General features: G+C 44.5%; 3 non-coding genes across 3 annotated transcripts; all 3 read left to right on the forward strand.

Moving 5' to 3' along the window:
* Positions 1-13,658: 13,658 nt before the first annotated feature.
* On the forward strand, positions 13,659-13,731 carry TRNAT-UGU (transfer RNA threonine (anticodon UGU)). The gene has a single exon. It is a non-coding gene; the product is annotated as a tRNA-Thr (tRNA).
* Positions 13,732-15,483: 1,752 nt separating this feature from the next.
* On the forward strand, positions 15,484-15,556 carry TRNAT-UGU (transfer RNA threonine (anticodon UGU)). Its single transcript has one exon. It is a non-coding gene; the product is annotated as a tRNA-Thr (tRNA).
* Positions 15,557-17,318: 1,762 nt separating this feature from the next.
* On the forward strand, positions 17,319-17,391 carry TRNAT-UGU (transfer RNA threonine (anticodon UGU)). The gene has a single exon. It is a non-coding gene; the product is annotated as a tRNA-Thr (tRNA).
* Positions 17,392-18,225: the final 834 nt, after the last annotated feature.

Here is an 18,225-nt window from a genome sequence, read left to right on the forward strand (position 1 = left end):
AGAGTTTAACCTCTGAGCCTGGTTCCCCAACCCAGGGTCACCACCCTGAGGTTGGGCAATTGCCTGGCACGCCAGGACTTTCTGGGGGGCACACCTACCCCCCACCAGGTCAGAGTTTAACCTCTGAACCTGGTCATCCAATCCAGAGTCAACACCCTGAGGTTGGACAATTGCCTGGCACAGCAGGACTTCTTGGGAGGCACATCTACATCCCACCAGGTCAGAGTTTAACCTCTGAACCTGGGTATCCAACCCAGAGTCACCACCCTGAGGTTGAATCTTTGCCTGGCATGCCAGGACTTCCTGGGGGGCACTCTCACCCCCCACAAGGGACACACCGTCCCCAAGGGCCACACAAGAGTCTGGTTGGCGCAGGTCTCCCGACCTCTGCCCATCCGGCAGAGTCTGGGTTTCCCCCAAACCAGAAACGGTTTCACCTGGGTCATTCCTGGGGGGCTCTGCTCTCAGAGCTGTCCCCTGACTCTCAAGGTCCTCCACTGGGGTCTGCAACTCCCTCTCAACCCTATGTCTGGACTTCTGCACCCCCTCACTAGGAGGGGTACTGCCAGACACCAGAACTGTTGGGATGCTGGCTACAGTCACCCCCCCCAAGTTCTTCTGACACTGCGGGGCTTCCCTCAAAAGGTGGCCCTACGGTACAGGCTAGGCTTCCCTCCTGCTGTTCCCTCATGGAACCCTCTAGGACCTGGGACCTACCTGGGACACTACAATCCTCTCCCACCACACTCGGTTGGGAACCACCTAGACCACTCCCTTCAGGAGCACCCCCAAATGCCTCTTCAGACTCTCTGGTACTCCCCCAGAAGTCTGCCTCCATTGTAAGTTCCCTGGGGTCAGAGAACTCACACTCCACCTGGTGTTGGCGTAGCTCTGGAAAATAAGGACCAGACATATGCTCTCCAGCAATTACATCACTCTGCACTTCACATGTATTAACCACAGTACCCTTCACCCAACCACCCAGTAACTCAACCTTGGAAAAGCACTCTACTTCACCCTCCTGAGACTGGTGAGACAGTATCTGTCTGTCCCTGACACTCAACCCAAACTCTTCTGGGATGTCTCTACACTCTATATCCAGGACGTCCACCAGGGGGGAACCCTTTTCTCTGTCACTTTCTGCTAGAGTCAGTAAAGTGTCCCTCCCCCCAGTAGGAATATGACTCCCTGTGCCAGTTCCCCAATCCTTCTCAGGGACCCTGTGCATAACGGGAACTACCTCATACCCTTGAACTGCCTGGGGTGTGTCAACTCCTTTCTTCAAGTTGGGCACCACATCTCTGGGCTTGTGCCCTTCTTCAGCAGTACTAGATGCAAGATTTTTGCTGCCACCATCTGAACTGGACTCAGCCCTTCCGGCCTCCAGTTTCAGCTCTTTACAGCTCAGCTCTTGAGCTGCAATCTTTTCTTCTTCCAGGGCTAAGAGTCTTTTTGCCTCAACCTCTGCAAGATACTCCTCTAATTGTTGCTCCTGTCGCCTTTGACTTCGGAGCCATTCATCTATTTCTGGGTCACTTTCCAACTCTGAGTAGTCTTCCTCCTCATCTGAGTAGTCTTCCTCCTCATGTGGGTAGTCCTCCTCCTCATCTGAGGGGTACTTAGTCATTTGGTTTCTTGCTGCCTCTCTCTCTGCCCATCTTTCCTCCCCCCAGACTATGTAGTGATGGAGCATCTCCGCTTTAGTAGATCTCCTTGCTACAGGAAGGCCCCATTGTCTGCAAAGCTTCCTTAGGTCAGCCTTAGTGAGGTGGTCAGTACGATCAAAGAATGAGTAGGTACACAATCCCATTTTGATAAGATCTTATCAGCAAAAACCAAAATCCAAAGTCCAAAATATCAATAGTATATCCAGGAGGACATCAGAGAACCAAGAGCCAAAAAAGATGAAAAATCAAGTTGACCTTCAACTGTGGGTAGGTAGTGAAATACTTAGCTACTGTATGTCACTGCACAAACACAAGTCCTATCCTCACCGCTGATCACCAATGTTAGAAATGGGGTTTTTGGTTGGCAGTCAGGTTGCCCTCTGTCCAAGCAAGAACCCTCACTCTAGTCAGGGTAAGTCACACACAATCCAAAATCAGCCTGTGCTCACCCTCCGGTAGCTTGGCACGAGCAGTCAGGCTTAACTTAGAAGGCAATGTGTAAAGCATTTGTGCAATAAATCATACAACACCATAGTATAACACCACAAAAATACACCACACAGTGTTTAGAAAAATATAGAATATTTATCTGGGTAATTGTAGGTCAAAACGATCAAAGTTGCAATACGAATTTGTAAAGATATCACTGAAAAGTGATATTAAGTGTCTTTAAGTCTTTAAAAAGCATAAAGTGTCTTTCAAGCACAGAGTACCTGGTTTCTGGTGGGAAATCTCCTCAGAGGGCCACAGGAGAAGAGATGCGCGGAAAAAGGGGTGTGTGCGTCGATTTCTCCTCAGCACACACAGACTTGCGTCGTTCTTTTCCACGCGGGGAAGTCGGGCGTCGTTTTCCGGCGCGCAGACAGTCTCTTTTTGTGGGTCGCGGGGATTACCAGATGTCCCGGGTCTGTGCGTGGATTCTCCTGCTTGTTTTCCGGCTGCGCGTCGTTCTGCGGGGCTGCGCGTCGAAGTTTCGATCTCACGGTAGGCGTCGCGTCGATTTCTCCTTGGAAGTCGGGCGGCGTTGTCCTTGCGAGGCCGTGCGTCGAAATTTTGGTCTCACGGCAGGCGTCGCGTTGATTTCTCCTTGGAAGTCGCCGCCGTTGTCCTTGCGAGGCCGTGCGTCAAAGTTTCGCGCTCACGGTAGGCGTTGCGTCGATTTCTCCTGGAAAGTCGGGCGGCTTTGTCCTTGCGAGGTTGTGCGGCGAAGTCTCGATCGTCCCGAGGGCGTCGCGTCGATCAGCGTCGGTGTGCGGCGTTTTTCTCACCGCGAAACAAGCTGTGCGTCGAAATTTTCGGCGCACGGAGCGTCCAAGTGAAAGGAAGAAGTCTTTTTGGTCCTGAGACTTCAAGGAACAGGAGGCAAGCTCTATCCAAGCCCTTGGAGAGCACTTTCACAGCCAGACAAGAGTTCAGCAAGGCCGCAGGGCAACAGCAAGGCAGCAGTCCTTTGTAGAAAGCCGACAGGTGAGTCCTTTGAGCAGCCAGGCAGTGCTTCTTGGCAGGATGTAGTTTCTGGTTCAGGTTTCTTCTCCAGCAAGTGTCTGATGAGGTAGGGCAGGGGCCCTGTTTTATACTAAGTTGTGCCTTTGAAGTGGGGGTGACTTCAAAGAGTCTCTAAGAAATGCACCAAGTTCCCTTTCAGCTCAATCCTGTCTGCCAGAGTCCCAGTAGGGGGTGTGGCAGTCCTTTGTGTGAGGGCAGGCCCTCCACCCTCCCAGCCCAGGAAGACCCATTCAAAATGCAGATGTATGCAAGTGAGGCTGAGTACCCTGTGTTTGGGGTGTGTCTGAGTGAATGCACAAGGAGCTGTCAACTAAACCTAGCCAGACGTGGATTGAAGGGCACAACAAGATTTTAGTGCAAAGAAATGCTCACTTTCTAAAAGTGGCATTTCTAGAATAGTAATATTAAATCCGACTTCACCAGTCAGCAGGATTTTGTATTACCATTCTGGCCATACTAAATATGACCTTCCTGCTCCTTTCAGATCAGCAGCTGCCACTTCAACAGTGTATGAGGGCAGCCCCAATGTTAGCCTATGAAAGGAGCAGGCCTCACAGTAGTGTAAAAACGAATTTAGGAGTTTCACACTACCAGGACATATAACTACACAGGTACATGTCCTGCCTTTTACCTACACCGCACCCTGCTCTAGGGGTTACCTAGGGCAACATTAGGGATGACTTATATGTAGTAAAAGGGGAGTTCTAGGCTTGGCAAGTACTTTTAAATGCCAAGTCGAAGTGGCAGTGAAACTGCACACACAGGCCTTGCAATGGCAGGCCTGAGACAGGGTTAAGGGGCTACTGAGGTGGGTGGCACAACCAGTGCTGCAGGCCCACTAGTAGCATTTAATCTACCTGCCCTAGGCACATGTAGTGCACTCTACCAGGGACTTACAAGTAAATTAATTAGTCAATCATGGATAAACCAATCAGTAGTACAATTTACCCAGAGAGCATATGCACTTTAGCACTGGTTAGCAGTGGTAAAGTGCCCAGAGGTCAAAAGCCAACAACAACAGGTCAGAAAAAATAGGAGGAAGGAGGCAAAAAGTTTGGGGATGTCCCCGTCAAAAAGCCAGGTCCAACAGTAAGGAACACATACACTCCAAAATTCGTTCTAATGTGGAAAATGCTCAACAAAGACAGAAAATGTATTATGATAAGAAAAAGGGTGTGAAGGATGTCCAGTTCACCGTTGGTGATTGGGTGCGGGTTAAATTGCCGTTTTTTGTTAAGAAAGGTGACTCTAAGTTTTCTGAACCATTGAAGATTGACAAGGTCTGTGGTAATGCTGTGCCTGTTGACGGACGTAACTGGTGGAACATAGGTAAAGTTGTAAAAGTGGAATCAAAGGGGGTTTTGTTGCCTTCTCAAGATAAAGGTGATCATTATTCGAAAGAGAAGGAATGCTTAAATGTACAAAAATCCAGAGGAGCAAAGGACTTCAATTCAAAGAGGGGAAGTCCATGCATGGATCTTGTGCCTATCAGAAAAAGTGATAGAGTTCACAGGTTACCTATATGGTATCGTTGAAGTGGATTTGTTTAAGTTGAATTTAACTTGTTTTTAGATAAATGTTTCAATACTTGGCATGTATAGATATAAAACTTTTGTTTGTTTTCTTTAGGGGTATATATGTAAGTTTTTTTTGTTTCGTTGTTTTGTTTTTTTTGTTGTTAAAAAGGAAAACTAATTGTAGTGCTTAAGCACAATATAATAGCAGCGTTCTGGCTGCGCGGGCCGGTCAGCTGTAATCAGCTGTTTGCTGTGCCACGCGTGCAGCAGAGTCGCTGACACGCGCCCGTGTTTTTTTGTTTCTCGGTGTTCCTCGATCTGAATTACGCAATGAGGAACACCGGGGATTCCAGGGCAACGGTCGGACGGCAGGGTTGGAGGGCTTCGACATCGGAGGGCTGACTGCTGTGCGCTGGGGTGATTTAATGTTTGTTTTACTCTTATATGATCTGAATAAACAGTTGAAGAATGGAACTCACCAACCTCTCTTCGCATTGTTTCAAGCTCACTTCACGCTGCTTCCACCATGTGCAGAGCAGGGCGTGTGTCTCTTGTGAATGCCTCAGTGTCAGTCTCTGGACACCGCACTCCCACGTCTTGTGCACCTCCGTTCCTTCTCATACTCACACAATCCTCTCTCCTGCTGATTCCATTGTAACTCAGGTGTGCTCTGCTCCTCCATATAGTCCCCACCACAGCATCCTGGCAAACACCTGGCTCTGTAGCTCAGGGGTTAGAGCACTGGTCTTGTAAACCAGGGGTTGTGACTTCAAATCTCAGTGGGGCCTCACAAGCGTTTTGGATTTAACAACACTTTTTAGTTAATTGGGGAGCGTCACTACAAATATTGTTTTCAAGATAGAAAAACAAATGCGACACAGGGCAAAGCACGCAAGAACGGGGGTATTACACAGAGTGTCAGTGGAATGACAAACACAAGAACACAAGACACCTACAGGGTCATACAATTGACTTGTGTGAGTATGGGGGATGTTTAGAGTGTGACATCCCAAAATAACATTCTTGACTTGGTAGTTGGGTTTGTTGCCCCTCAGCCACGTCCTATCCAATGCACATGTCATTTTTTTATATCATCCTGATTTCACTGTGAGATTTTAACTTGTTCGTTTTTTCGGGTCCGGAATGAAAATGTATATTTAGTCCCTGGTTTAAACAGATTTTGCATCGGGTTGCATCCCTTTTTCGATACAGCATTGACACAATTCGTTTTTTGGTATTTACAAAGCCATGCACATGTTAAGAAAAGGTAACAGCACACAGCACCTTGCTCTCTCATGCTTTACTTTGCTTCAGGTAGGTGTTCCACGGGTGGTACATGGTTTTCTTGTGCATCCACACATGGATTTTGATGTAAACCCATATTTACAAAAACATACAGTCGTGGGTTTGTGCCACAATGGTGCGCCTCCCCAAGGCTGGGGTAAGGAGAACAGATGTCTTTATTTCTCCATGTTACTGCCTCTTTGCATGTGGTGTGCTGCAATTTGCAGCACAGATACAAAGAGTAAACAAGCATTTGCAAAGCAACGGGTCTCGCATTTCTCCAAGTTAGAGCTATTAGCAGTTGCAAACTCCCAACCAGACTTTTCTTGACTCGTTAAATGGAAATAACGAGTGCGATCGCGCTGCTACAGTTCACTCATAGTGAAAACTATCTGCAAAAGTGCAATTATCTATGTAACCGGCAAAAGTGCAATTAATTATGTAACAGGGTTGATGTCGTGCAAAGCACTCGACTTCTGCCAAGCGAGATCGTGCTGTGAAAAAAAGAGAAAAAGTAGTCCACAAACCGGACGGAAAACAGCGAGCCTCGTATGTTTTCAGTACTTGGTCGCTGCGCTTGAGGAGGGCTAACCACCGGAAAAGGCATGACGTATGCATGCCTTCCACTAATGAAAGCAAGCAGATTTTAACAGGCAAGCCCACGAACCAATGAAAGACACTGACGTGACATGGACGGTGTAGGAACTCCGTTACACATGGTGGCAGTTAGTAATACGTGCTTTATTTATTTCAAGCATAGTTTATACAGGAAGACAGCGCAGGTGTCCCGTACACCTCGACAACCGTCACACCGCTCTTGCCGTTCTCGAATGCTTCTCTGTCAACATAACCAGAATGTGTGGCATTACTCGCACGAGGAATTCGAGAACGACGATAACCATTCTCTGCATACACCATGCATACACTACATATCTTCCCTCTTTACAATGGAAAACAATATAAAAATAAACAACATAACATAAAATATTTCTAATAACAAACAGTTGAACACATTCCAAATAAGTTGTGTCTCAAAGTGTATCTAAGAATAATAGTCATCGAACTTCTTTGGTTTCACAATTTTCCTGCCAGATCTACTCCATCTACCACTCTTACTGGGAGATCCTTCCAAGCCACTAGAGCCACTAGCACCGTTAGATGAACATAGGTCACCCAATGGGTAGAGATCGCCAGAGCTTCCCGAATCTACTCTATGTTGACATTGATAATCATGTTCTTCTCTCCTCTCATCCTTTCCTTCTAACCACCTTTCCACTTATAACTCTTTAGAATACTATTCTCTTTTCCCAAGTCAACTCTGGTGCCATTACATATTGACAATGCAGATACGTGCCATACCTTACCATCACTGAGTCTCACTGAATTGTTGTACACTGCAATTACTCTCAAGGGAGAAGAACATTTACTTTGACCTTTAACTGTGTGTTTATTGCTCTTGACTCTTACAACATCGCCAACACACAACTTAAACTCCTTACACCTGTGAATGTCATCATAATACTTCTTATATTTGCCCTTAGCTGTCTCAATATTTGTCCTCACTTTCTCAGGACACCATTCCACCCTTTTGGCAGCTTTAAGCCAACCCACATTATCCTTTGACATGGGAGTTCTACCCCTCATGAGTTCAAACGGACTTGCGTTAGTACTATCACATGCGGTAATCCTGAAAGCCCACAAGGTTTTCCATAATTCTGTTTTCCAAACCAAATGATTGCAATTAGATAATTGAATCATTCCTTTGAGTACACGGTTGAACCTTTCAACAGCACCGTTACCCGCAGTATGGTAAATCGAAGTGGTATGATGTATTACTCCGTTCATCCTCACATAATCTTGGAAAGCTGACTACGTAAATTGTGCCCCATTGTCAGACACAATACTTTTTGGTAAACCTTCCCTAACAAAAATGTTATCCAAAAATTTGATGATACTACTTACATCTGCTTTCCTTACAATTACTACCTCCGGCCACTTTTAAAAGTGATCCACAAGTACTAGAAGGAAGGTCTGTTCATCGCCCTCACCTATGGGCCCCATGACATCAATACCTACTCTTTCCCAAGACATGTTGGGAGCAGGAATAGGATGTAAAGGCGGTCTTAACATCACTTGCGTCTTGTCAGCATTCTCACAAACATGGCAATCTCTCACCATTCTTTCTACCTCCTTATCTAGTCCCGGCCACCAATACCGATGCTTCACTCTATTCTTGGTCTTACCTATGCCTAGGTGGCCCTCATGGCAAATCTTGAGAATTTTATTCCTTAAGGTGATAGGAGGTATCACTTTCCCATTTCTAAGGAATAAACCTTCTTCCATAGATAATTCATCCCTTACTTCCCAGAAGGATAGCAAATTTTTGTTAACCATTTTCTTTAACGGCCACCCTTTAGTAATCATGACACCTTAATCTTGCATTACCTCATCTAAGTACTGTTCTGTATTCCATTCATTTCGTGTAATACCCCTGCATATGCCTTCATTCACAATAGCCACCCAAATTTCTTCTTTCCCATCTTCATCAGTATCCTTGGCTGGCAAGGGCATGCGACTTAAGAAGTCTGCAACTGTGTTCTTTACTCCAGGTAAGTATTGCACCACATAGTTGTAGTCAAACAAGCGTATCAACATTCTCGCCAGCCTAGGAGAAGCCTTATACAACCCCTTCGTAGTTAAAACTTTCACTAGTGGTTTGTGGTCACATTTTAAGATGATTGTAGTACCCCACACATACTGTCTAAAGTGTTCCAGTGCTCATACACATGCGAGTGCTTCACGCTCAATAACTGAATACTTCTCTTCAGTTGGAGTTAATGAACGTGAGGCAAAGGCAATCGTATCTTCATAGCCTTCCTTATTGATTTGGGTAAGAACTGCCCCAATTGCCTTGCAACTGGTATCAGTTGTAATGACACATCTAAGACTTGAATCAAAACCTTGCAATGGTGGTGCATTGCAAATATCAGTTTTCAACATGTCAAAAGCATTTTGACATGCCTCTGTCCACAAAAACTTGATTCTAGCTTTAAGCAATTGTCTTAAATCATACGTTTTCGTAGAAAACTTACTGTCAAATTTGGAATAGAATTCTACCAAACCTAGAAAAGCACGGACCTCATTCTTATTCTGAGGATTTGGTGCCTTGCTTATTGCAGACAATAACTCCTCCTTTGGTTTAATTCCTTGAGCAGATACTACATGCCCCAAGTAGTTGACGTGGCCACATGCAAATTTGCATTTACTAAATTCTGCCTTCAAACCCTTTCGTCCAACAAATTTAGTACTTTTAACAAGGTCTGATCGTTATCATTCCTTGACCTTCCCATTATAAGGATATCATCTTGAAGGACCATTGTATTGTCGATTCCAGCAAGAATTGTGCTCATCAATCTCTGGAACATGGCTGCAGCTGACGCCAAACCAAATGGTACCCTCCGAAATCTGTAACACCCAAAGGGTGTGACGAAAGCAGTAAAGTCCCTACTACTAGGATGTAATCGTACCTGGTGATAGGCCACTTTCAAATCAATGGAGGAAAACCATTTCATTCCTCTAGTGCGTGACAACATTTCATTAATGTGTGGCAAGGGGAATTGATCAACTAGTATGTTCTTATTAAGATCTCTCAGGTCGATGCATAATCGTAAATTCCCATTGGCTTTCTTCACTACAACTAATGGAGCCACCCACTCAGGTGATTCTATAGGTTCTGTAATTTTCTCCTCCTGCAGTTTGTTCAATTGCACTTTAACATCTTCCTTTAAAGGAATTGGAATATGCCTTACCTTATGCACCTGTGGTACCGCATCCTTTTTTAAATGAATGAGGTGCATAAAGCCTTTCATTTTCCCAATCTTTCCTGTGAATACATTAGGAAATTTCTGTAGAACTAGTTGACCAACCACTAACCCTGTTTGTACAGACAATACTGGTTTGGGATTGTAGGATCCAATATTATGCCCAATTTTCTCTGGTCAATCTATCCTAAAACAGAAGGACCTGTAACTGCAATATACAATTTTCCTGTCATTTGTCTGTCTTTGTACTGGAATTTCAAATTCTTGAAACCTAACAATTCAATGATTTCACCAGTAAATGTCTTAATAGTTATATCTGGCAAGCATAACTCCTCACCTACAGTGTGTTTGAGATTATTTTCCCACACATTTTGATTAATAATAGTATATGGAGACCCCGAATCTACTACAACGTGTATAGTTACTCCTCCCAACACAATCTCACAACTTGTTTTTTTCATTCTATTTTCCTCTTGTTACTTCAAGCACAAAATGGTGTCTTCGTCAGAAGAATTTACACATAAAATACACATGTTCAAATCATCTTCATCTGAAGAGTCGGTGTCTTCAAGTTCCAACACTTTACCACAGTTACTATTTTTCCTCTGGCACACGTTTTGAAAATGACCCATAATTCCACATTTCGAACAATTCTGCTTCCTTGCCAGACACCATATATCATTCGCCAAGTGGTCATAGCTGCCACATCTATAACACTTTCTTTTGTCGTCTGACTTATAATTTTTCTGCTCAGTTCCTGTTTTCCCTGTGCCTTTCTTCTTAAACTCTCTGGTGGGTTTTTTCCCTTTCACTCTTGCAATTATGGTCTCATCACTTTTATTTTCATTCAAAACCTCCTTCGCACACCTTCCAGTCAATTCTGCCCTTTTCACAATATCAATGACTTCTTGCAAAGAGCTTTCTCCTTTGGCCCACAAATTGTCTTGGATGTTCGAGTTAGACGATTGCATAACAATCTGGTCACAAATTAGCTCGTCATGTAGTTCACCGAATCTGGAATTAATTGCTAAATTCTTTAAGGCGGACACATAATCCTCTACGGGTTCCTCTTTCCCTTGTTTCCGATGGAAAAACTTGTAGTGATCCACAGCTACGCAAACTCTAGGCCCATAATAGTTATCTAAGTCTTCAAGCGCATTCTTATACAGGCCGCCTTCACCCGCTTGCCTGGGTTTCTTACTAATGTTTTTGAAAATCTTCAACCCTCCTGGTCCTAAACAATGTAGGAGAATCCTATACTTTTTCTCAGCAGAAAGTTCCTCTCCTTCCACAATGGTAGAGATATAATTTTTGAAATATTCACACCACTCCTCCCATTTTAATATAGGTGTGCCAGAAAGAGGAATAAATGATTGAGGAGGTGACAAGTTCCATGGATTGTTCGAAGCCATTGTATCTGCACTGTCTTCCTACTTGAAATTTTTCAATTATGTAAAAGTAACACTTTATTAATGTTACCTTACGAATTCCTTATCTATTCCTTATGTAATATCCTTTTTTTTTTTTTTTGATCAATGTAGGCAAGGATAAGTCTAGTAACGTGTTTAGGTCACTAATGAGTCTGCTTGGGACATATAAGTTTTAATTCTCTTATAACCAGTTCCAAAATGGCTGCAGTGACGATTCCCCAAGCTAAAATGGCTGCCGGGTGACATGTTTCTGCTTCCTCGTGGAGCAGACACAAAACAAAATGCCTCAACTAAGATGGCTGCCGGTACACGTCAGACTGACGTGTTTGCACAGCCACGTCAAGAAGTTGAAATCCTGCCAATCAGCTGATATGCAGCGCACGGACAACACAGTGCTGCTGTCCAACTCCCAGACAATCCTCTGTCCCTGCGGTGCTGCGACGCCTCCGACTCACCGGAACATCAGAAACACGGAGGAGAAGACGCTCCTGGTCGCTGTCCGCTGGTGCGATCTTCACGAGCTGAGTAAGCGCCGCTCGTCGCCAATTGTAAGAACTCTGTTACACACGGTGGAAGTTAGTAATATGTGCTTTATTTATTTCAAGCACAGTTTATACAGGAAGACAGTGCAGTTGTCCTGTACAACTCGACAACCGTCACACCGCTCTTGCCGTTCTCGAATGCCTCTCTGTCAACATAACCAGAATGTGCGGCATTACTAGCACAAGGCATTCGAGAACGGTGATAACCATTCTCTGCATACACCATGCATACACTACAGATGGGGCTCCGAGCCCTTTTCTAACTACTACAGCATCTCACAAGCGATACGCATGCGCAAGTGCATGCTAGCGCAGGCTTGACGCTAAAAAGTCTCCAAGGATAGTTGCAGGAAGGTATCCCTTTATGCACATCAGCTCTCCTGAACATAAGGCAAATACCCTTGCACTCAAGGCAGCCCGAAGTGCACCAGTGCATAGACAAAGAGCAGAACTGCACCATTTCTGTGAAGATATGTCTCAGTTCTGCTCTCTTCGAGTGACTCGCAAAGGAACTTTGCTCGCTGTGCTGCACTGCGTCCCTTCTTTCTAAATATTCCAATTACTGATCAGTTTACCCAAAAAGTAGCAAATCTGCACCCATAGACGTATTCCTTGAATGGATACAAATTTACTACCTTTTTAAGATACACAAACACTGGCAATAGTAGCCTTGGAAAGCTATGCCAGATTCAGGTTTCGAGGCATACTACTGGCAATCAAACACCCCAAGGCTGATGGGATGATTGCTTGCAAATAGTCTACCACAGGCAATCCCTCGCGGTAGCCTTCCAAGCCAGTGTTTTTCACCCACTGGGCCACTTTAGACAGAGGGCCTGGTTTATGATTTGGCAGATGGAGTAAAGGAAGACAGGGTGGTGGAGGACTTTACTGCTTTTACTCCACCTGCCAAAAACTTAGAGAACCAGCCCAGGGGAAATCTCTATACATTGTCAGGAACCACAGTCATGGCAGATTCTGTCAATGTAGAAAAAGTTTAATGGATTGCTCCGTCAAATTTTTCCGTAGTTGTTTACTACTCTACATAAGTTTGCAAGGTCTTGGTACTACCTCTGAAGACAGTAGGCAGTGCGATTGTGGCCCAGTGGTGCAACTAGGTCACATGACTGGTGAAAGTGGGCCCGACCCGCTTTAGAAAAAAATGAGCAATTACATTTATTTATTTATTTACATAAATGTTTGTTTATTTCGTTTTATAAATCAAGCACTGAGCCTAATAATAACTCTTGTTATATGCAGCACTTAAAAAGGGTTAATAGGAAAACCTTGGGGAGAGAGAAGGAGCATTAAGAGGGCACAGCATGTGATTTTTCTCGGGGGCTAGCTTAGCCAAGGGTTTTCTGGCCCCACATGCACACACAGGCTGTGACCAGGTTCCTGTAAACCTTGTCTTCCATCACTTCACATGGATGTCTGTTCCCCACTTCTCCCCTCCAGCAGGGGACATATACTACAAAGCACATTAAGGTCAGATCTAGGGCGCCTCCTGGTGGCCATTGGTGGGTATGGTTGCCCTGCAGATAAAGCTGTATTAGTTACATCACTGCACCAACATTATTAATGCTGCGATCGTTCACTTCTGATTGTTGTTTAACTCTGATTTATATCTAGCTGTGCCTTGCACATCCTTCTTCCCGCACCTGTGTGCATGTTGATGTGCAGCAGCGTGGGCGCGACTTCCACCATGTGCAGAGCAGGGCATGTGTCTCTTGTGAGTGCCACAGTGTCAGTCTCTGGACACTGCACTCCCACGTCTTGTGTGCCCCTGTTCCTTCTCAGACTCACACAATCCTCTCTCCTGCTGATTCCATTGTGACTCAGGTGTGCTCTGCTCCTTCATATAGTCCCCAGCACGGCATCCTGACAAGCTCCTGGCTCCATAGCTCAGGAGTTAGAGCACTGGTCTTGTAAACCAGGGGTCCTGAGTTCAAATCTCACTGGGGCCTCATAAACATTTGGGATTTAACAACACTTTTTAGTTCATTGGGGAGCCTCACTACAAATATTCTTTTCAAGATAGAAAAACAAAGGCAACACAGGGCAAAGCACGCAAGAACGGGGGGCATTATACACAGTGTCAGTGGAATGACAAACACAAGACTCCTACAGGGTCATACAATTGACTTGTGTGAGTATGGGGGATGTTTAGAGTGTGACATCCCAAAATATCATTCTTGACTTGGTCGTTGGCTTTGGTGCCCCTTCAGCCACGTCCTTTCCAATGCACATGTCATTTTTTTAATATCATCCTGATTTCACTGTGAGATTTTAACTTGTTCTTTTTTTCGGGTCCGGAATTTACGTGTATATTTAGGCCCATGTTTAAACAGATTTTTCATCGGGTTGCATCACTTTTTCGATGCAGCATTAACACAATTCGTTTTTTGGTATTTACAAAGCCATGCACATGTTAAGAAAAGGTAACAGCACACAGCACCTTGCTCTGCCATGCTTTACTTTGCGTCAGGTAGGTGTTCCACGGGTGGTACATGGTTTTCTTGTACATCCACACATGGATTTTGATGTAAACCCATATTTACAAAAACATACATTGTGCCACAATGGTGCGCCTCCCCGAGGCTGGTGTAAGGAGAACAGATGTCTTTATTTCTCCATGTTACTGCCTCTTTGCATGTGGTGTGCTGCAATTTGCAGAACAGATACAAAGAGTAAACAAGCACTTGCAATACAACTGGTCTGGCATTTCTCCGAGATAGAGCTATTAGCAGTTGTAAACTCCCAACCAGACTTTTCTTGACTCATTAAATGTAAATAATGAGCGCGATCGCGCTGCTACAGTTCACTCATATTGAAACCTATCGGCAAAAGTGCAATTATCTATGTAACCGGCAAAAGTTCAATTAATTATGTAACAGGGTCGATGTCATGCAAAGAGCTCGACTTTTGTCAAACGAGATCGTGCTATGAAAAAAAGAGAAAAAGTAGTCCACAAACCGGACGGAAAACAACGAGCCACGTATATTTTCAGTACTTGGTCGCTGCGTCAAGGAGCGCTAACCACCGGAAAAGGCATGACGTATGCATGCCTTCCACTAACGAAAGCAAGCAGATTTTAACAGGGAAGCCCACGAACCAATGAAAGACACTAGCGTGAGATGGACGTGGTTCCTAGCGCTTTTCTAACTACTACAGCGTATCACAAGCAATACGCATGCGCAAGCGCATTCTAGCGCAGGCTTGACTCTAAAAAATCTCCTAGGATAGTTGGAGGAAGATATCCCTTTATGCACATCAGCTCTCCTGAACATAAGGCAGATACCATTGCACTCAAGGCAGCCCGAAGTGCACCAGTGCATAGACAAAGAGCAGAACTGCACCATTTCTGTGAAGATATGTCTCAGTTCTGCTCTCTTCGAGTGACGCACAAACGAACTTTGCTGGCTGTTCTGCACTGCGTCCCTTCTTTCTAAATATTCCAATTAGTGATCAGTTTACCAAAAAAGTAGCAAATCTGCACCCATCGATGTATTCCTTGAATGGATACAAATTTACTACCTTTTTAAAATACACAAACACTGGCAATAGTAGCCTTGGAAAGCTATACCAGATTCAGGTTTGAAGCTATGCCCCTGTTCCTTCTCAGACTCACACAATCCTCTCTCCTGCTAATTGCATTGTCACTCACGTATGCTCTGCTCCTTCATATAGTCCCCAGCACGGCATCCTGACCAGCTCCTGGCTCCATAGCTCAGGGGTTAGAGCACTGGTCTTGTAAACCAGGGGTCGTGAGATCAAATCTCACTGGGGGCTCACAAACATTTTGGGTTTAACAACATTTTTTAGTTCATTGGGGAGCCTCACTACAAATATTGTTTTCAAGATAGAAAAACGAAGGCGACTCAGGGCAAAGCACGCAAGAACGGGGGGCATTACACACAGTCTCAGTGGAATGACAAACACAAGACTCCTACAGGGTCATAAAATTGACTTGTGTGAGTATGGGGGATGTTTAGAGTGTGACATCCCAAAATATCATTCTTGACTTGGTCGTTGGCTTTGGTGCCGCTTCAGCCACGTCCTTTCCAATGCACATGTCATTTTTTTAATATCATCCAGATTTCACTGTGAGATTTTAACTTGTTCTTTTTTTCGGGTCCGGAATTTAAGTGTATATTTAGGCCCATGTTTAAACAGATTTTTCATCGGGTTGCATCACTTTTTCGATGCAGCATTAACACAATTCGTTTTTTGGTATTTACAAAGCCATGCACATGTTAAGAAAAGGTAACAGCACACAGCACCTTGCTCTGCCATGCTTTACTTTGCGTCAGGTAGGTGTTCCACGGGTGGTACATGGTTTTCTTGTACATCCACACATGGATTTTGATGTAAACCCATATTTACAAAAACATACAGTCATGGTTTTGTGCCACAATGGTGCGCCTCCCCGAGGCTGGTGTAAGAAGAACAGATGTCTTTATTTCTCCATGTTACTGCCTCTTTGCATGTGGTGTGCTGCAATTTGCAGAACAGATACAAAGAGTAAACAAGCACTTGCAATACAACAGGTCTGGCATTTCTCCGAGATAGAGCTATTAGCAGTTGTAAACTCCCAACCAGACTTTTCTTGACTCATTAAATGTAAATAATGAGCGCAATCGCGCTGCTACAGTTCACTCATATTGAAACCTATCGGCAAAAGTGCAATTATCTATGTAACCGGCAAAAGTTCAATTAATTATCTAACAGGGTCGATGTCATGCAATGAGCTCGACTTCTGTCAAACGAGATCGTGCTGTGAAAAAAAGAGAAAAAGTAGTCCACAAACCAGATGGAAAACAGCGAGCCTCCTATGTTTTCAGTACTTGGTCGCTGCGCTCAAGGAGGGCTAACCACCGGAAAAGGCATGACGTATGCATGCCTTCCACTAACGAAAGCAAGCAGATTTTAACAGGGAAGCCCACGAACCAATGAAAGACACCAACGTGAAATGGACGGGGCTCCTAGCCCTTTTCTAACTACTACAGCGTCTCGCAAGCAATACGCATGCGCAAGCGCATTCTAGCGCAGGCTTGACTCTAAAAAATCTTCTAGGATAGTTGGAGGAAGATATCCCTTTATGCACATCAGCTCTCCTGAACATAAGGCAGATACCCTTGCACTCAAGGCAGCCCGAAGTGCACCTTTGCATAGACAAAGAGCAGAACTGCACCATTTCTGTGAAGATATGTCTCAGTTCTGCTCTCTTCGAGTGACGCACAAAGGAACTTTGCTCGCTGTGCTGCACTGCATCCCTTCTTTCTAAATATTCCAATTAGTGATCAGTTTACCAAAAAAGTAGCAAATCTGCACCCATAGATGTACTCCTTGAAAGGATACAAATTTACTACCTTTTTAAAATACACAAACACTGGCAATAGTAGCCTTGTAAAGCTATGCCAGATTGAGGTTTGAAGCTATGCCCCTTTTCTTTCTCAGACTCACACAATCCTCTCTCCTGCTGATTCCATTGTAACTCGGGTATGCTCTGCTCCTTCATATAGTCCCCAGCACGGCATCCTGTCAAGGACCTGGCTCCATAGCTCAGGGGTTAGAGCACTGGTCTTGTAAACCAGGAGTCGTGAGTTCAAATCTCACTGGGTTCTCCCAAACATTTTGGATTTAACAACACTTTTTAGTTCATTGGGGAGCCTCACTACAAACATTCTTTTCAAGATAGAAAAACAAAGGCGACACAGGGCAAAACACGCAAGAAAGGGGGGCATTACACACAGTGTCAGTGGAATGACAAACACAAGACTCCTACAGGGTCATACAATTGACTTGTGTGAGTATGGGGGATGTTTAGAGTGTGACATCCCAAAATATCTTTCTTGACTTGGTCGTTGGCTTTGGTGCCCCTTCAGCCACGTCCTTTCCAATGCACATGTCATTTTTTTAATATCATCCTGATTTCACTGTGAGATTTTAACTTGTTCTTTTTTTCGGGTCCGGAATGTAAGTGTATATTTAGGCCCATGTTTAAACCGATTTTGCATCGGGTTGCATCACTTTTTCAATGCAGCATTAACACAATTTGTTTTTTGGTATTTACAAAGCCATGCACATGTTAAGAAAAGGTAACAGCACACAGCACCTTGCTCTGCCATGCTTTACTTTGCGTCAGGTAGGTGTTCCACGGGTGATACATGTTTTTGTCATACATCCACACATGGATTTTGATGTAAACCCATATTTACAAAAACACACAGTCATGGTTTTGTGCCACAATGTTGCGCCTACCCGAGGCTGGTGTAAGGCGAACAGATGTCTTTATTTCTCCATGTCACTGCCTCTTTGCATGTGGTGTGCTACAATTTGCAGCACAGATACAAAGAGTAAACAAGCACTTGCAATACAACATGTCTGGCATTTCTCCGAGATAGAGCTATTAGCAGTTGTAAACTCCCAACCAGACTTTTCTTGACTCATTAAATGTA

The sequence above is a fragment of the Pleurodeles waltl genome, unplaced genomic scaffold (genome assembly GCF_031143425.1).
Source record: "Pleurodeles waltl isolate 20211129_DDA unplaced genomic scaffold, aPleWal1.hap1.20221129 scaffold_39, whole genome shotgun sequence".
NCBI lineage: Eukaryota > Metazoa > Chordata > Amphibia > Caudata > Salamandridae > Pleurodeles > Pleurodeles waltl.